Genomic DNA, 21,907 nt, shown 5'->3' on the forward strand with positions numbered 1-21,907 from the left:
ACCATACCATCCAGAAGTTAACTTTCAGACTGTATTTTGAAGAGTATTTCTGTTCAACTATGTAAAGGCCTGCTGTCTCTTTGGCCCAATATACTGTATATCAAGGGACTTTTTTTAATACATTTACTTCTAAAGAGACAATATATGTTTTTAAAAAGAAAATGAGGGAGAAGTATACATCTAAAATGATATCCAAACTTAATCTGCTGGGTTACAAATAACTAAAGGTACTAAGACCGAATTCATAAAACCAGAACTGCCTCAAGAATAAAAATACAAAGATTTGTAAAACTAGCAATTGAAAAACATTTAACAGACATTTGGAAATAAATTAACGGTGTCATAATTTAGATAAAATTCTTAGGATAAACAGTGATGTTTAAAGAACATTTGTCAACAAGACTTGATATTTATTCCTCCAACTTATTAAGTTAGATTTAAATGCTCTACCACTCAGTCATTTTCAATGTTTAAAGAGCCTTTATCAACAAGAATCGATATTCATTCTTCCAACTTATTAAGTTAGATTTAAATGTTCTACCACTCGATCATTTTAAATTTGCACCTTTTCCTGTTGATAGATGATAATTTTATCTTGTTAAGCTATGGTAGAATTTTAAATCATTACCAATGCCATTAAGTATTTCTGAAACATAACTTTGTCTTTACGGGATGCGTAATGTAATAAATAGACTTTAAGCTGGACTCACACTAGGTTTTTTCCCTCAGTAGTGAGCCGTTGCTTGCTGTAAATGGGAAACCGGGAGCTAGCTGCTCGAGATATTGGCTCCCCGACAGGATGGGAAGCAGCAAGCACAAACCACGAGCATGACATCGCATGTAAACAAACAAGATGGCTGCTGCAAACAAGAAACCGGGAGCTTGCTGCTCGAGATATTAGCTTCCCGACAGGATGGGAAGCAGCGAGCACAAACCACGAGCATGACATCGGATGTAAACAAACAAGATGGCCACTGCAAATAGGAAACCGGGATCTTGCTGCTCGAGATATTGGCTTCCCGACAGGATGGGAAGCAGCGAGCACAAACCACGAGGACGACTTCGGATGCAAAAAAACAAGATGGCTGCTGAAAATAGGATGTGCTCTGGTTTGAGAATCTTGGGTCCAACAAGCCTCAGAAGATATTACAAATCTGCTTTGTTCATCCTGTGGTAGTTGTAGAATAATTCAATTCACGTAATATTCCTAAAATATATATTAATATTACGGATAGCACATTTCTGGGCGCCATGATGTCAGCTGATCGATTTTGTTTACACTTCTTCCTATTTGATCCCCAAACCGCGAGATCGTAGTTTGAGAGAGCTCAGGGGCGAGCCACTTACTCAACTTGGCCTTCAGGCTGAAATGAGTATCAATGCTCTAGGTGCAGGGCAACAGTTAAGCTCTAGGTGCAGAGCAACAGTTAAGCTCTAGGTGCAGAGCAACAGTTAAGCTCTAGCTGCAAAGCAACAGTTAAGCTCTAGGTGCAGAGCAACAGTTAAGCTCGAGGTGCAGAGCAACAGTTAAGCTCTAGGTGCAGGGCAACAGTTAAGCTCTAGGTGCAAAGCAACAGTTAAGCTCTAGGTGCAGAGCATCAGTTAATCCCTAGGTGCAGAGCAATAAACTAGGGTTAAAGAATAAGTTACTATTGACACAAAAGCTCTATTGTAAGCTATAATCCTCCGAAGGACATAGATCAACTAGAGAAAGACCTAGTTGATGCATTTCACAACGCAGCTAATAAGGCAATGCCCCGGAAGGCAGCAAGAGGAAACTACACATACAAGGACTCCTGGTACTACTGCCCAGAAGTAAGGAGACTTAAAACACGGCTAAATAGTTTCACGAAAGTCTACAGAAGATCCACAGTAGAAAATAGAGAACTACAGCAAACAATTAAAAATTAAATACAACAAAGAATCCATGAAATAAGAATAGAAAAATGGATGGAATGGTCACAAACTTGTCACAGTATAAAACACTCATAGAGTTATGGAAATGTCTACACCAGTTGCAACACACCCACACCCACAAGAGGAGGTAGAAAGAATTGCAACAGCCTTTGCCAATGGAACACTATCAGCTAATTTCTCCCCTGACACTAGAATGCTGTAAGAGCAACTGGCGCCAGCCAGGTGGGAGGAGATTAACACAGCCTGCCAGCTACAGGATGACACGGACACCCCATACTTAATTGAGGAATTGAGGGCAGTACACAAGACAGGAAAAGACACTGCGCCAGGGGCAGACAGGATCTCCTACACCATGATCAAACACATAGGTCCAGCAGGAGAAACTGCATTCCTGAGGTTGATGAACAGAACACACCTTTAGCACACAAGGCCTCAAGCCTGAAGGCAACAAGACACACAGCCGATCCCCAAGCCTAAGGATCCAGGAAATCCCAGACCAATAGCCTTAGTATCCTGCATGAAAAAGACAAGAGAAAAAATGGTTCTAAACAGAATGAAATACAAAATTGGCCCCCTACACAAACAGCTGTATGCATATCAGGAGGGAATTGGAACTTCTGAATGCATTACTGACTTTCTCAGCTGTATTAATCAAAAGAAGGCAACAATATTCTTCATAGACTTTGAAAAACCCTGTTCCAGAACGCTAGTAGACTATGCCGTTCCAACCCTCACAAACCTAACAGACACCCAAAAAGTGTCAGTATAAGTAATTCATAACAATACCATGAGGCTCATGCTAGGAGCCCCTATATGGAAACTGGTCTGCCATCCCTTGAAGACAGGATTACACAGAGAAATGCATCCACAATTACACATATGTTCCTCTCAGACAGGGACTCAGTAACAAAAAAGAGAGTACGCGAGGAACTATCAAAGCACCGAGGTTCAAACCCCAAGCTCCTATGGCAAAGACCATAGTAACAGCATAAAAAACCTGGGCCTAGCTGAGGATATTATGCAACTAAGCCCAGACTCAGGACAGGGCGCACAACACATTCCACCATGGAAGAAACAAGTAGCAACTTTCAGATACACCAAGCTTCCTAGAGCAAAGGGAGACTGCAAAATGGAGGAACTTAGGAATGCAGCCCAGGCAGCAATCCAGACTGCGGAAACAGCAGGGGTGCAGACCTACTACACTGACAGTAATGTAGACCCTGGAATCCAAACAGCGGGAGCTGCAGTATTTTCCAATAACCTCATGGCCTGCTGGAGGACATACAACAATGCCTCCACCATGCAGACAGAGCTCGTTGCAATAAAACAAGCACTACAATACTCCATTGAAAATGAGGAAGGACCAGTAGTCATACATACTGACTCGAAGATCCTCAATGCAACCCTTACAACAGGAAAAGAATAAAGAAAACAAGGCCCTGCTGGCTGATATCAAAACACTATATCAGCACAATGAAAGAGGCAGACACGTAACTTTCAATTGGATTCCCAGTCACATTGGGATACCAGGGAACGACAAGGCTGATGAACTAGCCAAAAGCACCAGGCACATAGAAAGTGTACAGGTGCACATACAGCCTTCCCTTCAAAAGGTTAAGAATAAAATAAAGCCACAGCTCAAAGAAAATCTAATCAAGGAGCTACACAAGTGGATAGGGAATAGCTCACCCTCTGCCACATGGTACAAATGGGCCACGGAGCTAGAGCCTCCCCCCATAGACAGATACAACCCCAAGAGAGCAGGCTGCATATATATACAGGCTCAGACTGGGATATAAGGCAAACTGGGAGATCTTGGATAACAACCAAAGACCCTATGAACACTGTGATGTCACACTACAACAGGCCCTCCTGCACTACCTACTAGAGTGTAGGGAAACAACACAGCTGAGGGGTGACCTACAAATAGACACCAACTCACCACAAGCCTGGCAGGCTGTTGCCACATTGGGAAAAGCAATTGTCGAAAACACAGAGACACGCAGACAATTGCTTACAAGACTACCTCCACCAAGGTAATGACCTCAGAAACTCATTCAACCAACTCATCCCCTCACCGTAAGGCCCTATTCACATAATCTTCTGTATATTTCCGAACTTACTCTACTGCTAAAAACTTTCCGCAGGGACCCAAGGGAGTAAAAGGTTGGACAACCCCACCTGCAACCTTTTCCTACTATTCAAAGGCCTTACACCCCCTTTTTCCAACTACCACTATCCGTGACATCATGGCCTCTCCTACTACCATCATCCTTACCCTGTTCACATCTGTCTCTACAACTAAAAACCTTTCAAATTTCCTATCAATTAATCAACCAACCTTCCAAAATTGCACGTTACCTACGGGCCGACCAAGGGAAAGGCCCGTGCCAACAAGAAGTGTTGGCTTTAATACAAACCGACCGACCGACCGACTGACCTGTAGTGCCTCTTACTGATTTAGTTTCCACTCAGCCTATAAGCTGCCCAGAAGTACTCCCTAGATATTCCACCTGACAAGTACCCTCTTTGACAGCTTTAAACTGGAGAGCAGCACTGCTGTCCATTGACACCTCCAGGAACAGTCAGTCCAGCACACCAGGAATTTCAGACGGTGTCTCCAACGCAGCTCCCTCTACATCGCCAGCTTACTCATTCACAGTCAATTATGCAGAGATACAGGCCTCTCCACTAATGCATTACATCTACGTCCAGTGTCATCTAGTTTGTTTCTACAAAAATCTCTCCAGAATCCTGACCAATAGGGGCTAGGTAAAATTTGACTGAAATCTGTTGCAGCCTCCGATCATTTGCCACATATTTTCCCAAGAAGAGGGTCCTATCTACCCACATAAAATGTATGCGATCCAGTAGACCTGGTGCTGCAGCACATTATGCAATTTCTGCTCTCCATGAAGGCTACTCTGAATTCTCCAATCAGGCCTCTTTACTCTGGTTAGTGATCTGCTTTTTGCACCTAAACTCAATAATTAATGCAACTTGGTAAGTTAGATGTCAGCAGAGCATACTATAAAGATGAAAAACAATATCTAACCTAAAATTGAAGAAAAACAATTCCTAACCATTACATTGGATAAAGAATAACTTTCACTTACGTGTCAAAAATGTAAACTAAATAAAAAGTACATAATGAAGAACCAAAATGAGGTTGTAGGGTATTCCCAGAATGAAAACCTTGTTCCCAATTAAAGAATCATAGTAGAAAGAGGGAGAGTGACAGTTATGTCATAAACAAGTGCACTTTGCAAAGCTAAATGGACCCGAACCATTTACATACTCCAGCATCTCAGCAAAACACTTGACCATGTACAGAAATAGTCAAGTCGTCCAGATTCTACATAAAGTTAAAGTTCGTGAGTTTCAGTTCTGATTTCATCTGAAGAGATGCTTGTCAGAACATTAGTCAGGCAAACTCAATACCTCACCGTGGTGGCCAACCACACAAGTAATCTCCCCTGTAAACAGCTTAAACTCTCAGGTCAAGGTAGGACTAGCTCTGCCTTCCATTCGTATGCAATGTCAGCAAACTACTGCTATACTAGATCCTTTTATAATCAAATAATGTGCATTTATAACAAATGATGGTTAGAAGAGGGAGTAAAGGGAGGGGAAAAATAACGTTAAATTCTTTTTCTAACAGACTGGACGAGAAAGAAGCGTGTTTGTACTCATTCGCAGGAATAAGGGTAAAAATAAACATGTTATTATATATTTCCATACATTTATTCTAGCGATACACTCTTCATACATCAAACATGTTATCATATATTTCCATACATTTATTCTAGCGATACACTCTTCGTACATCAAACAGGTTGTCATATATTTCCATACGTTTATTCTAGCGATACACCTCCTTGCTCTTGCAATTGCCCTGGCCATCTCCTTCGAAAAAACCTTTAGCTCTTGTGAGTTTTTCGATAGGTTGAAGGCAGTTAGATGAAGAACTTGGTATCTTCCAAGTGGAGTTATTTGAGTAGCTCTACTTTTAATGGAAGGCTTCTCGGTGTGTCCACCATCCATTCTAGAACCTCTGTAAACCACTCTCTTGAGGGCTAAAAAGGGGGCCACTAGAGTCAATCTGGTTCCCTTGTGTGACACGAATTTTATCATCATTTTGTGTACAGTCTTGAATGGAGGGAAATGTGTACACGTCCAGGTGAGACCAATCTAAAAAGAAAGTGTCAATGTGGACTGCTTCGAGATATGGTATTGGGGAGCAGAATGACTCCAACCTCTTTGTATTCGAGGTTGCGAGCAGGTCTACACAAGGACGACCTCAAATCCGCCACAGGTTCTTGCAGACCTCCTGATGAAGTGTCCATTCTGTGGACAGAATTTGACCTCTCCTGCTGAGACTGTCTGCCATCTCGTTCTTTTCCCTTTGAATAGACCTTGTTACCAGGGTTACATTCTTCTTTGTCCAGTAAAGAAGAACTCTAGCAGTCTCGTAAAGTGACATTGAGAGGGTTACGCCTTGTTTGGCTATGCAGGCCAACGCTATATTGATGTGGGTGTCGACCTGCACCACTCTGTTCAGTACTGACCTTTCAAATACTTTTGAGGACCAACAGGACTGCCAACAGCTCCTTCTGGTATATGTGGAGGATATCCTGATCTTTTGACCAGAGACCTGAGATCTCCAACTTGCTCAGTTTAACTCCCCACACCGAGTCCGAGGCGTCGGAACACAACACAAGATTTGGGTTCCTTTGTTCCAAGGAAAGACCTTCTTGAAGTCAGATCAGATCATTCCACCACTGAGGGCAAATTATACGGACTCCGTAATTGGGGTGCCATTTGTCTCTATTTCCTTTCCCTCGTCCTAATGGCGTTTGAGGTGGAACTAAAGAGGGCGAAGATTCAGTCTTCCTAGGGAGACAAACTGCTCCAACGAGGAGAGGGTTCCCAGTAGACTCATCCACTCCCTCACAGAACACTTCCATTTCTCTAGAAAGCAATAAGGCATCAACAGGGCTTGCTTCGTCCTTGAGGCAGACGGAAAAGCTCGAAAAACTTGACTCTGAATCTCCAACCCCAAATAAATGATCTCTTGGGATGGTTTCAATTTCTGTTTATCATAAGAACCAGTCCTTCCGATAAGCTCTACTTCATCTGCAGATCCTTCACGCAGCGATTGCAGGAATGAACTCTGAGTAGGAAAAACTCCTGACTGTTCCAATGGCTGCAGCCTGGAGCCTGAGGCGTCATGACACGACACCGTTCGACAGAGGTAAGCTTCCTCTTTAGAGGTATGGATGCGAGACGCCAGCCCCATCTGGGCGTGGCGTCATTCGATGAGGACGAAAAACACTTTCACCTCGCCTTCCATTATACGAAGGCGAGCGTCCTGTGAAGTGTCAACAGGTACGCTCGATGGGATGAGTGCTCGGGAGCTAACGCCTCTCGTTTCCTTTTGTCCTTCGACATTCTTTCTCCAAGGGGTTGGGGAGCTTGGAAGAGGTCTATGGCTAGAAGAACGACAAGTCCTATCAGCCGCACCATCTATTTGCGGGGCGGTGCTTAGGCCGAAACAAAGAGCCCAATACTGGACAACTTCCTCCTTATACACGACCTCAGATATTGTTTGAAGTTCGGATGGATGAGGATGTGGAAGTAAGCATCCTGGAGGTCTAAAGGGACCATCCAGTCGTCCTTTCTTACTGCTGCTAGGACTGATTTCGATGTTTCCATGGAGAACTTTGTCTTCTGAACAAAGGCGTAGAGAGCACTTACATCCAGGACCGGTCAATAGCCTCCTTCTCCAAAAGAGAAACATTTGATATTGCATAGCCTGTCTCTTTGACTCCTCTCTGTATCTGAAAGAAAGATCTATCGGAGTTGCTATTAAAGGAGGTTTCTCTAGGAAAAAGATTTCGCATCACTCCTTTAGTCATAGTACAGACCAAAGGTCTGCTCCTCTCCTCTCTCAGGCTCGCCAGAAGTGTATAGTCTGGCTCCTACTGCTGTCTGTGCAGTTTTGAGAAAAAAGTAAGCAGAACCTTTCTTGTTGTTCTAGACACCAAATCCTATATGGACTTTTGGCTAAAGCGGAAGAGACCTCTTTGACTATCTCTGAGGAAAAGGAAAGGAAGATAGAGGTGCGTACCCCAATTCTGACTTCTGAATGGGTGTAACCCCAATGGACAGAAAAGAACACCACAGGGGTCTTTTCTTAAGGACATATTGCTGGACGCTTGACGTCGCGTCCTGCTTGACGCTCAATGTCGCGTCCGGCTTGACGGTCGGCGTCGCGTCCGGCTTGACGCTCGGCGTCGCGTCCGGCTTGACGCTCGGCGTCGCGTCCGGCTTGACGCTCGGCGTCGCGTCCGGCTTGACGCTCGGCGTCGCGTCCGGCTTGACGCTCGGCGTCGCGTCCGGCTTGACGCTCGGCGTCGCGTCCGGCTTGACGCTCGGCGTCGCGTCTGGCTTGACGCTCGGTGTCATGCTGGACGCTCGGCGCCACTTCCTGCTGAACGCTCGGCGCCACGTCTGGCTGCTTGACGCTCAGCGCCACGTCTGGCTGCTTGACGCTCAGCGCCACGTCTGGCTGCTTGACGCTCAGCGCCACGTCTGGCTGCTTGACGCTCAGCGTGCGGATCAGTCTCACAACGTTTAACGGTCTACTGAGAAAAGGGCTACCAACTCACTGAAACTGCCCTGACATAAAGAGGATGAGACTATTAGTGTCCACATCCTTCAAGGCAGAAAACCTTTATCCTCAAGGTTCCCAGAGTCCAGTCAAGGAAATAGAATACTTCGAAAGCTCTAAAGACGCCTTTGAGAAGATGATCAAGCTCTGACGTTGACCAGAGAATTTGGTACTTCTACTGGTCATCCGACGAGGAATGTCTATTAGACTCGAAAAGTCTCCTAGGGAAGTGCTAAGAACTTCTCCCGCATCATACCAAACACTAGATCTGGAGGCCAACCTAGCCTAGGGAAAAGAGAAAACAGTCTTTCCCTGGTCTCTTCTTGGATTGCATCCAGTCTCCCATCATCCTCAAAGCCCTTTTAGATGAACAAAACAGCACCATCTTAGTAAACAGAGACTCCTTCAACGCCTTCCCTAGCGTAAACTCTGAAGGTGGGGAACGAGGAGCAGCAGGCACAAAATAATTCGAAAACTTTTCAGAAAAAACTCTCATGAGTTTCTTTAAGTTAACCGAAGGTTGAAGGGTCCTAGGATCTTTTCCTTCCGATAATTCCTTTAACAGTTCAGTAAGGGGAAGGAGATCGTTGATCTCTTCCTCTGACAATGCTCTAACTGAAGTAGAGACGTATTTTTATCATGAGTCAACTCCTTAAAGGCCTGACTTCTGAAGTCAAGAGACCCAAGATCATAACGTCTGGCGTCACGTTGTCCCAACGCTTGACGCTCGCAACTAAGACGCTCGCGATCAATGCGATTGGAACTAAGACACTCGCGATCCCGACGCTCGGTTTGCCTGGCGTCATAACGACATCTGAGACTCTCAGGCTCGGCGTTATCTCACTACTTGACGCTCGATGTCGTGTTCTGCTTGACGCTTGACGTCGCTTCCTGCTTGACGCTTGACTGCTTGACAAGACACTTGGTGTCATGCTGGACGCTCAGCGCCACGTATTACGCCGTTCGGCGTCGTGTTTGACTGCTTCACGCTCAGCGTTTATCAAGAGGATCGTCATTACGCCGCTTGGCGTCACGTCTGACTGCGGAACTATGACATTCACGATCACGATGCTCGGTTTCATGACTTCCGAGGCTCTTACGCTCGGCGATATCATAATACCTGGTGTCACGTTGTTCCAACGCTTGACGCTCGGAACTATGACGTTCGTGATCTAGACGCTCGGAACTATAACTTTCGCGATCTCGACGCTTGGTTTTATGACTTCTCGTTCATTGTCAAAAAAACCTGTCTGACTCTTACAGCAGCATAAGTAGCTTTACGTCCAAAGCTCTGGACATCTGTGAGCTGCGTCATCCGACGGCAAAGTAACACTTTCATCTTGCCTTTCCCATGGCAAGGGTGAGCGTTCTGGGAAGTGTCAACAGAAACGCTCGAGGGTGTGTCTGCTTGGGCGGTAACGCCTCTCGTTTCCTTTTGCCGATCGACATTCCTTCTCCCAGGGATTGGGGAGCTTGGAAGAGGTCTAAGGCTAGGATAACGACAGGGTCGAGCAGACGCATCCTCCACTGACTGATTAAATCACTGCACTAATTTACACTGAAAATTGCACTTTTTATACTCTTTCACATAAGACCATAATTAGACCTGCCCGCTGCGAGAGATATTACTCTTCCGCCAAGGGCTTGAATGAGAATGCAATAGGTTATCTGATTAATATTAGAATTTCCAATATCGAAAAAATAAAAAAACGATACAAAGTAATTTGTGAGACTCTATCGATTGTCATGAGAACTGCATAGCGTAAATTTAACTGTACGCTAGTTTTATTTAATCTCTGAAAATAGATCGATGATTATCTAAAGAAAGTATACTAATAGGACAAATATTTTCTAAAAATATATTCCTTTTATCTTATAAAAACTTAAATACTTTTGGTTTGTAAGTTAGTATTTAGTTTTCATTCTTTGCAAATCATACTACATAGTACTACGTAGTTTACGTAATATGATTGTGACGTCATAGTGCTGGCGGAGTGTTTTCCTTCCGCCATCATGTTTTTAAGAGTAGGTTCGTTAGCTTTAAAGTAGGTGGAAAAAGCTCCTAATCCTACCCCTTTCAAGCTACGAACATAGCAATCACATTCCAACCACTAACTCTAAGTCAAAATAAAACCAAACGAGCGAAAGCCAACAGTATAATTGTACATCACCAAGATAACTGCAATTATACAGGTTACAGCGAGTGAAAAATGTTATTTTCATTAGTAAAATAAATTTTTGAATATACTTACCCGATGATCATGTAGCTGTCAACTCCGTTGCCCGACAGAAATCTACGGTCGGGATACGCCAGCGATCGCTATCCAGGTGGGGGTGTACACAACAGCGCCATCTGTGGTCAGGTACTCAAGTACTTCTTGTCAACAAGACCTCAATTTTCTCCTCGGTCCACTGGTTCTCTATGGGGAGGAAGGGCGGGTCCTTTAAATCATGATCATCGGGTAAGTATATTCAAAAATTTATTTTACTAATGAAAATAACATTTTTCAATATTAATCTTACCCGATGATCATGTAGCTGATTCACACCCAGGGTGGTGGGTGGAGACCAGCATACATGTTAACAAAGAAGCTAAGTATCCCGTATTTCATTTTATTAGTTATTCAAAATAACAATATAAAATAAATAAGTACCTGGTAAGGAAGTCGACTTGAACCATTACTCTGCCTTTATTAAGTACGTCTTCCTTACTGAGCGTAGCGGTCCTCTTAGGATGCTGAACGACTCTTAGGTGCTGAAGTATAAAGGGCTGCAACCCATACTAAAGGACCTCATCACAACCTCTAACCTAGGCGCTTCTCAAGAAAGAATTGACCACCCGCCAAATCAACCAGGATGCGGAAGGCTTCTTAGCCGACCGTACAACCCAAAAACAACAATAAAAAGTATTCAAGAGAAAGGTTAAAAAGGTTATGGGATTATGGGAATGTAGTGGCTGAGCCCTCACCTACTACTGCACTCGCTGCTACGAATGGTCCCAGGGTGTAGCAGTTCTCGTAAAGAGACTGGACATCTTTGAGATAGAATGATGCGAACACTGACTTGCTTCTCCAATAGGTTGCATCCATAACACTCTGCAGAGAACGGTTCTGTTTGAAGGCCACTGAAGTAGCCACAGCTCTCACTTCATGTGTCCTTACCTTCAGCAAAGCAAGGTCTTCTTCCTTCATATGAGAATGAGCTTCTCTAATCAGAAGCCTGATGTAGTAAGAAACTGCGTTCTTAGACATTGGTAGCGAAGGCTTCTTAACAGCACACCATAAGGCTTCTGATTGTCCTCGTAAGGGTTTTGACCTTTTTAGATAGTACCTAAGAGCTCTGACTGGGCAAAGTACTCTCTCCAGTTCGTTACCCACCAAGTTGGACAGGCTAGGGATCTCGAACGATTTAGGCCAAGGACGTGAAGGAAGCTCGTTTTTAGCCAAAAAACCAAGCTGCAAGGAACATGTAGCCGTTTCCGATGTGAAACCTATGTTCCTGCTGAAGGCGTGGATCTCACTTACTCTTTTAGCTGTTGCTAGGCATACGAGGAAAAGAGTTTTAATGTGAGGTCCTTAAAAGAGGCTGATTGGAGCGGTTCAAATCTAGATGACATAAGGAACCTTAGGACCACGTCTAGATTCCAGCCTGGAGTGGACAACCAACGTTCCTTTGAGGTCTCAAAAGACCTAAGGAGGTCCTGTAGATCTTTGTTGGTGGAAAGATCCAAGCCTCTGTGGCGGAAAACCGCTGCCAACATACTTCTGTAACCCTTGATCGTAGGAGCTGATAGGGATCTAACGTTCCTTAGATGTAACAGGAAGTCAGCAATCTGGGTTACAGTGGTACTGGTTGAGGAAACTGCATTGGCCTTGCACCAGCTTCGGAAGACTTCCCATTTAGATTGATAGACTCTGAGAGTGGATGTCCTCCTTGCTCTGGCAATCGCTCTGGCTGCCTCCTTCGAAAAGCCTCTAGCTCTTGAGAGTCTTTCGATAGTCTGGAGGCAGTCAGACGAAGAGCGTGGAGGTTTGGGTGTACCTTCTTTACGTGAGGTTGACGCAGAAGGTCCACTCTTAGAGGGAGAGTCCTGGGAACGTCGACCAGCCATTGCAGTACCTCTGTGAACCATTCTCTCGCGGGCCAGAGGGGAGCAACCAACGTCAGCCGTGTCCCTTTGTGAGAGGCGAACTTCTGAAGTACCCTGTTGACAATCTTGAACGGCGGGAATGCATACAGGTCGAGATGGGACCAATCCAGCAGAAAGGCATCCACGTGAACTGCTGCTGGGTCTGGAATCGGAGAACAATACAATGGGAGCCTCTTGGTCATCGAGGTAGCGAACAGATTTATGGTTGGCTGACCCCACAGGGCCCAAAGTCTGCTGCAAACATTCTTGTGAAGGGTCCACTCTGTGGGGATGACCTGACCCTTCCGGCTGAGGCGATCTGCCATGACATTCATATCGCCCTGAATGAACCTCGTTACCAGCGTGAGCCTTCGATCTTTTGACCAAATGAGGAGGTCCCTTGCGATCTCGAACAACTTCCTCGAATGAGTCCCCCCCTGCTTGGAGATGTAAGCCAAGGCTGTGGTGTTGTCGGAGTTCACCTCCACCACCTTGTTTGGCTGGAGGGACTTGAAGTTTATTAAGGCCAGATGAACCACCAACAACTCCTTGCAATTGATGTGAAGTGTCCTTTGCTCCTGATTCCATGTTCCCGAGCATTCCTGTCCGTCCAATGTCGCACCCCAGCCCGAGTCTGATGCGTCCGAGAAGAGACGGTGGTCGGGGGTCTGAACAGCTAACGAAAGACCTTCCTTGAGAAGAATGCTGTTCTTCCACCACGTTAGAGTAGACCTCATCTCTTTGGAAACAGGAACTGAGACCGTCTCTAGCGTCATGTCCTTTATCCAGTGAGCAGCTAGATGATACTGAAGGGGGCGGAGGTGGAGTCTCCCTAACTCGATGAACAGGGCCAGCGATGAAAGTGTCCCTGTTAGACTCATCCACTACCTGACTGAGCATCGGTTCCTTCTTAGCATGCTCAGGATGCACTCTAGGGCTTGGTTGATCCTTGGGGCCGACGGAAAAGCCCGAAAAGCTCGACTCTGAATCTCCATACCCAGGTAAACAATGGTCTGGGATGGGACGAGCTGGGACTTCTCTAAATTGACCAGGAGGCCCAGTTCCTTGGTCAGATCCATAGTCCATCTGAGATTCTCCAGACAGCGACGACTTGTGGGAGCTCTTAAAAGCCAGTCGTCTAAATAGAGGGAGGCTCTGATGTCTGCCAAGTGAAGGAATTTCGCAATATTCCTCATCAGTCTCGTAAACACAAGAGGTGCCGTGCTTAGGCCAAAGCACAGGGCTTGGAACTGGTACACAACCTTTCCAAAGACGAATCTTAGGAAAGGTTGGGAGTCTGGATGGATGGGGACGTGAAAGTATGCGTCTTTCAGGTCTAACGAGACCATCCAGTCCTCCTGCCTGACCGCTGCTAGGACCGACTTCGTCGTCTCCATCGTGAACGTCTGCTTGGTGACATAAGCATTGAGAGCACTGACGTCCAGCACCGGTCTCCAACCTCCTGTCTTCTTGGCTACCAGGAAGAGACGGTTGTAAAAGCCCGGGGATTGATGATCCCGGACTATGACCACTGCTTCCTTTTGTAGCAAGAGCGACACCTCTTGTTGCAACGCTAGCCTCTTGTCCTTCTCCTTGTAGTTGGGAGAGAGGTTGATGGGAGATGTAGCTAGAGGGGGATTGAGGCAGAACGGAATTCTGTATCCCTCCCTTAGCCACTTCACAGACTGAGCGTCTGCACCTCTGCTCTCCCAAGCTTGCCAGAAGGTCTTGAGTCTGGCTCCTACTGCTTTCTGGAGAGGAAGGCAGTCAAAACTTGCCTTTTGCGGACTTGGAACCCTTCTTGGACTTGCCACGGTGACTGTCTGCACGGGTACCTCCTCTGCTGGAGGTTCTGCCACGAAAGGGCGGGATGAACCTAGAAGCAGGTGTATCAACTGCTAAAGGGCGGAAGGGTCTAGGCACGGAAGGTAAGGTTTTAGCCTTACGTGCCGAAGAAGCCATGAGGTCATGCGAATCCTTCTGGATAAGAGAGGCAGCCATCCCCTTAATCAACTCCTCCGGAAACAGACACTTGGAGAGAGGAGCAAACAGCAACTCTGACTTCTGGCAAGGAGTGATACCAGCAGATAAGAAGGAGCACAGATGTTCTCTCTTCTTGAGGACCCCTGATACATATGAAGCCGCAAGTTCACCAGACCCATCCCGTATTGCCTTGTCCATGCTGGACATGATCAGCATGGCCGAGTCCTTGTCAGAAGGGGAAGTCTTCCTGCTTAAGGCTCCCAAACACCAATCGAGGAAGTTGAATATCTCGAAGGCACGAAAGACTCCCTTCAACATATGATCAAGATCGGAAAAGGACCAGCAGATCTTCGAACGTCTCATAGCCAACCTGCGGGGAGAGTCAACCAGACTTGAGAAGTCGGCCTGGGCAGAGGCAGGAACCCCCAAGCCAGGTTCCTCTCCCGTGGCATACCAGACGCTCGACTTAGAAGCCAGCTTGGGAGGAGGAAACACAAAAGAGGTCCTTCCCAGTTGCTTCTTGGAATGCAACCAGTCCCCCATAACCCTCAAAGCTCTCCTTGATGATCTGGCGAGAACAAGCTTGGTGAAGGCAGGCGCAGCAGACTGCATGCCCAGAGCAAACTCGGAGGGAGGAGAACGAGGGGTTGCAGACACAAAGTGTTCAGGATACAATTCTCTGAACAAAGCAAGGACTTTGCGAAAGTCTAAGGAGGGTGGCGAAGACTTGTGTCCTTCAACATCAGAGTGAGGATCATCCAGATGAGCAGCTTCATCCTCCGATACATCCTCATCCGAAAGTTGAGTTGTGAGAGGCAAAGGCAGAGCAGCAAGCTGAACAGCTGAATCCTGCAGAACGGGTGCATGCGTACCTGCGGATCCATCATCATGCCTCTGCTGGACAGACTGTGAGCTGGCAACAACAAAAGCAGAGGGCTGGTGTGTGGGAGGGTCTGCGGTGGGCTGAGGAGCATGCGGTATGGTATGCAGAGCATGTTGTAAGGCATGCGGCTCATGCTGCATGGTATGCGGCTCATGCTGCATGGTATGCGGCTCATGCTGCATGGTATGCGGAGCATGCTGTAAGGTCTGCAGAGCATGCTGCATGGGCTGAGGAGAATGCCGCATAGTGCTGGAACCCGGCAACTCCTGATGCGGCAGCTCACGCATGTTAGCAGATGGTGCAGCAAGAACATGCGTCTGGCAGTGAGGACTGCGCATCGGTGGAGGAGCTCTCACAGGTGGGGTGTGGGAGCAGGCAGCCGCAGTATCTGCTGAGCGCACAACCTCTGCGGGTTGTAGGTTAACAGGAGAGGTGTTAACCTTCTCGGCATGATACTCCTGCATAAAAGCCGCAAGCTGAGACTGCATAGTCTGCAGCATGGACCACTTAGGGTCTACTGTGGTTGGAGCAACAACAGACGGAGCAGAGGCCTGTTGAGGGACCACTCTACCTCTCTTGGGAGGTGTGCAGTCATCAGATGACTGCGGCGAGTCCGAACTGACCCAGTGGCTACACCTGGGCCGTTGGACTAGCTCGGAAGGGACCTTACGTTTGAGCGGTCGTGAGACCTTGGTCCACCGTTTCCTCCTGGAAACCTCTTCCACAGACGAGGAATGTAAGGGCTCATTCGTCTGGGAGTGGAAGGGACGATCCTTAGCAGATGCGTCCGCAACCACTGAGGATACATCAGTGCGCCGATCAAGGCCTGCCGAACCCTTTGGTCCTTCGACATTGCTTCTCCCCTGGGCTTGGGAGCTTGCAAGAGGTCCCGGACTGGGAGGACGACTGGCACGCACAGATGTACCCTCATGCGCAACACTGAACACTATGCACAGCACTAGCACTAACACTTCCCACTGCACTCTTCGCTTTCAGCTCTCTGACATCTGCCAAGAGCTGATTGCGGTCACTAACCAACGACTCCACCTTATCACCGAGAGCCTGAATGGCACGCAACATATCAGCCATTGCAGGCTGAGCACTCGTAGCAGGTTCGGGAGTCACCACCACAGGGGAAGGAAAAGGTTGAGGGGCATGGGGAGAGGAAAAATCCACAGAGCGAGAAGAACTCCTCCTATCTCTCTCCTTCTCTAACCTACGTGTATATCTGAGGAATTCATTAAAATCGAATTCCGAAAGCCCAGCACATTCCCCACATCGATCTTCCAATTGACAGGATTTTCCCCTACAATTGGAACATACGGTGTGAGGATCTATAGAGGCCTTCGGAAGACGCCTATTACAAGTCCTAACACTACACTGCCTGTATTTAGGAACTTGGGAATGGTCAGACATCTTGAATTTAGAGGTAGTCAAGGGGGAATTCCAAAATAAAGCAAAGATCGTTAACCAATGAATCAAATTAATTCCAAAAGCTTGCTAAGCTAAGGATAAAGCTTCCTGAACAGCGAAGGCTAAATTTCAGAGCAAATACATCACCAAAACGTGAACAAAAGACTCCAAAATCAACAGCGTATCCATGTAGGTCTTGCCGGCGGCACGACAGAGGAAAAATTGAGGTCTTGTTGACAAGAAGTACTTGAGTACCTGACCACAGATGGCGCTGTTGTGTACACCCCCACCTGGATAGCGATCGCTGGCGTATCCCGACCGTAGATTTCTGTCGGGCAACGGAGTTGACAGCTACATGATCATCGGGTAAGATTAATATTGAAAAATCCAACAATGTTGCCGGCGTGAGCGGCAGGGTAGATCTGAGGAATCACTGGAATGGTTCCAGGTACCTTACTAGAGGGCGCACTAGTGGTACACCTGGCTACCTAATCGGCGATTTCCGCGAGTTTTGAAATTTCTGCCGGGATGTCAGGGACTAAAGCTATATATATATAACTACCGGGTAAGTTAGATGTTTAAAAGTACAGTACTCTATACACTTTATAAAGTAACTAATTCGACTGATAAATGGTTCCCTTTCCAAAAATGTATGTTCATTAAACAACACAAGGAACTTATGGTAATATTTCAGAGCACAGGAGAAGCTTCACCAATAAAGAAATGCGGTTTAAAATAGAAAAACTCATAAACGTAAGTAATCAAGCCATACTTCCTAAACTTATAAGATGAACTATGTAAACTTGAGCAATGCTAACAGAGACAGGGGTGGGCCTCCAAGACTGGTAGAGCATAGTGTACAAGGTTAGGATAGATGGAATATGAAAAATTTGGAAGTAATTTGTATTTTCCCTAATGTACTAAAGTGCGCTCTTCAGGTCCAGGACGTATGCGCATGAGGAGCGTCGAGGAATAAATACACCTGAAAGAGAGAAAGAATGATGTAAAGCAATTGGTCTGTATAGTCAAGTCTTAGCGGGAGCAGAGAGCAGACACATCCGTTCTCTCCAGAGCCAAAAGAATAAGTAGCGAAATACCACTGATGTGGGGGTACCTGGTTAAAGGCCGATTCAAACGACACGTTTTCTTTCAGACAGGCTTGCCGGCGGTTAAGCGGCGTCTAACTTTCTTACGTGTATTCAAATGCAACTGTTCACACGACCCGTCAGGCAGACGGCGGCCCTCGGACGTCAGCCGTCCGAGTCGGCTCGGCTTCCTTCCCAAGAAACCTCGGCTGGTTTGACGGCCGTTAGCCATCTGTCCCAACCAACGGGTTGATGTTGTTTTGTGTTAACGAGGACCTGTATCGTACCTGTTCGTTTCGTGACCTACAACCTCGACTTTTCCTCATAGTATAGTCATAAAAATTAGAGTTAGGTTGTTGTTGACACCATGTATGAGAGGTTAATTGAACTTGTTCAAGGGTATGAGGAGATGTTAGACATGGCAAACAAGATGTATAGAAATAATTTACATAAAGAAAAGATATGGAAAATGACTGTAGAGGCATTAAATAAAACAGGTGGATTTTAATATTCTTGGCATGGTGCATAAAGTATAAAGAAGTTGCATAACTTATTTTATCACCACAGTTATCAACCAACATTTTAAAGTGTCAAAATTATCGTAATTTACTCGGTCTTCATGTGACAGAGTCTAAATAAACAATGAAAACCGCGAGCGGGTAAACGGATACGAAACGCCTTGTGTGAATGTACAACATTTCGACGGCGGTTAGCCACCACCCAGCCTGTCGGAAAGAAAACCGGTCGTGTGAATCGGCCTTAACCCGGAAGCCCCCTCCACCTCCCACTAAAGTGGTTGGGTGGCTGCCACCTCGGTTTCAGTCTAATGGCTAGTCTGTTTAGGTTTGTTAGTGTGGAACTTCTGTTTTATACTAGGCCTCTAGATCAGGTTAGGTTAGAGATCAAAGAATGACGAAGACCCACCAGCCAGTTAAGGTCAGTCTATGATAAGACAGATGAGGTAAGGCTAGGTTTGGTTAGCTAGCATAAATCCCTAAATTTTTACTAATATTCATCTAAGAATAAAGAATCACGATTCCCTACATTGATTCCTCATAATTGTTTCATATTAGGGACACGGGAAACTCACAAAGAAGTGGTTTGCAGCAATAATAATGTTCAGAATTGCATAAAACGAAAGATAAACAGTTAGAAAATTAAGTTATTGCTAATTATATAATGTTTATTGTTGTTACATTACCTTTAAAATACTGAATCTAGTTGGGCACGTCTTCCTCAGATTTCTACAACAGTCCAGACCACATTGACTCTGTTCTGACACTTATTTGAGGTCCGAAATCACTTCCATTGTTTTTAAGGTATCTAAAAATTAAATGTTTTTAACTTGCAGTTATTGTCTAATTCACAAGGATGCAAACTTCACAGTTCAGTTCAGTTGTTGGGCGGAGGGATTGGCCTTTCCATCGGCACCTCCTTATTTTTCTTCTTTATTGTAATTCTTTTATTTTCTTCTATCGATTGATTGATTGATTGATTCAAAGTTTTCAGGCATCCTGACATCTGAGGTCATTGACGCCGACTTTATTCTATCCTGTTTCCCGCATCTTATAAATATATTCTTTTCTTTTCTCTACTCCTTAATTCTTAAATAACACGTTTCCTATTACCCTCTTCTTTTCTTCTTCGTACGGCTGCTGTAATTCTATTATTTTCCTTTTCTCTTTTTTCCCCACATCTGATAAACATATTCTTTTCTTTTCTCTATTCCTTCTTTCTTAAACAGCACGTTTCCTATTACCTTCTTCTTTTCTTCTTCGCATGGCTGCTGTAATTCTCTTATTTTCCTTCTCTCGTCGCTGAGGTCTGGACAGCCAAGAATGAAAAGGTCTTCAGTATCTGCCCCACATAGCTTACATTCTACCCCCCCCCCCTTATTTCGTGTCTTCTCCTATCATTTAATCTTAAACAGCTAAAGAGACTCTTTAACTATGGTATAGCAGCTCTTCTAGGAGAAGGACACTCCAAAATCAAACCGTTGTTCTCTAGTCTTGGGTAGTGCCATAACCTCTGTACCATGGTCTTTCCATTGTCTTGGGTTAGAGTTCTCTTGCTTGAGGGTACACTCGGGCACACTATTTTAACTAATTTCTCTTCCTCTTTTGTTAATTTTTTTTTATAGTTTATATAGGAAATGTTTATTTTGATGTTGTTACTGTTCTTAAAATTTTTTATTTTCCATTTTTTCCTTTCCTCACTAGACTATTTTCCCTGTTAGGGCCCCTGGGCTTATAGCATCCTCCTTTTCCAACTAGGGTTGTAGTTTAGCAAATAATAATAATAATAATAATAATAATAATAATAATAATAATAATAATAATAATAATAATAATAATAATAATAATAATAATAGACAGGGGACAGTAACGTGGAAACAATGGTTTCTTGCATAGTGAATTAGGCCTAGATTTAGGCATTGTCAATAAATAATTATCAAAGGATTTTATTAACTCTAGCAACCATTCTCGGGGTATGAGAGTACATTACAAAATATACAAAATTATAATTTCACTTACAATGATAGTGAAAGATGGTGTAACGACAAACAGTAAAAAGAAGTAAAATTACCTATATTCACATATCTATACATTACTGTACGTATGTCTGTATACCTAATTAGCTATTATATAATAGTATGGTAAGCTGTTCTGTGAAAAAATTCCATCTTCACATGATTCAAATATTTATCCATAAAATTTTTCTCCTAAATAAAAGCAAATCAATATGACAAAGCAAAAATATCCCAAGCCTTGAATTAACAGGCAAGTTACTGATAAGGTGAAAAAAAAATTGAATTACATTTTGATAATTTTCTCCTTAATTTATTGAGTAGATCTTGATTTTTTCGGAATTTCATAGAATTTACCTATCTTCAGTATTAACCCGGCCTGTCAACGTAATTTTATTTGTAATTTTATTTCGATTACTATTTTACCATTTTTTTTTCTTATCTTGAGTTCTTGCCTTCTACAATGTCCCACCTCTTTGCCTTTGATTTCATATTCTTTTTGCATATTTCTAACAGAAACTTTCCCCAATATTCTCTATATGGTTCCCTTATTTGATCCTCCCTAATCTTCATTGATAAGCTGATTAAGGAAATTTCAGATAAAGTATGAAGATAATAGACTTTTATTCAGAGAGAAAGATGGTACAGCAGAATATTTGTTATAGTTTGGAAAAGTAAACGTGATGAGATAGAGTAGATGTAAGAATACTGAATAATAACCAGATATAGATCATTATATTTATCATTACATAACACAGGTACTGTCTTTGTCAAAAGAAGTAACTAACAATGATAAACTTTATTTCTGCAGATTGCTGTGAAAACGAGCAAGAAATTAAGGGGAGACGTTTAAGGGAAACATTTCCCAATTACTACTACTGTGTCAAATGTCATTTTCTTTTCAATTGATAGCTAGGAATTATCGTGTTGAATTCCACATTCGTGATGTTTCCAGACCCTAGTTATCAAGATTTTTAAACAAAAGTGATGCTGTAACCCATAGAATAAGGATTAAACCTATATTAACAAGAAATTAGGTTAGTAGGTTAATCTTATCGGTATATTTCCCCCACCCTAAAGCCCCGGTTCCCATTCGGTGTTCCCTGTTATTCGAGGATATTTTAGGTTGTATTTCTCTGTTTATATATTAGCTCCAATATTAAATGTAAGGGGTGTATGTATGATAGCGGCCACCTTTATGTATTATTACGGCTAGCTGGAAATACGGCAGTGTAAGGTGTAGGGGTAGCATGGGGCGTTATGCCCCCCTGTTAGGTAATTAGGTAAGGATATGGCT

At 44.5% G+C, this 21,907-nt stretch overlaps 2 protein-coding genes across 4 annotated transcripts in view; one reads left to right on the forward strand and one right to left on the reverse strand.

The window, feature by feature from the left end:
- LOC137641409 (phenoloxidase-activating factor 3-like) overlaps positions 1–19,464 on the reverse strand; it is a 152,005-nt gene extending 132,541 nt beyond the window's left edge. The window contains exon 1 of the mRNA XM_068373937.1: positions 19,285–19,464. The gene's annotated coding sequence lies outside the window, so the exon portion shown is untranslated. The remainder of the gene's footprint in view (positions 1–19,284) is intronic.
- Positions 19,465–21,499: 2,035 nt separating this feature from the next.
- Positions 21,500–21,907, forward strand: part of LOC137641411 (UTP--glucose-1-phosphate uridylyltransferase-like) — a 49,807-nt gene continuing 49,399 nt past the window's right edge. For all 3 annotated transcript variants that reach the window (XM_068373943.1, XM_068373941.1, XM_068373942.1), the window contains exon 1: positions 21,500–21,647. The gene's annotated coding sequence lies outside the window, so the exon portion shown is untranslated. The remainder of the gene's footprint in view (positions 21,648–21,907) is intronic.

The sequence above is a fragment of the Palaemon carinicauda genome, chromosome 5 (assembly GCF_036898095.1).
Source record: "Palaemon carinicauda isolate YSFRI2023 chromosome 5, ASM3689809v2, whole genome shotgun sequence".
Classification (NCBI taxonomy): Eukaryota; Metazoa; Arthropoda; class Malacostraca; order Decapoda; family Palaemonidae; genus Palaemon; species Palaemon carinicauda.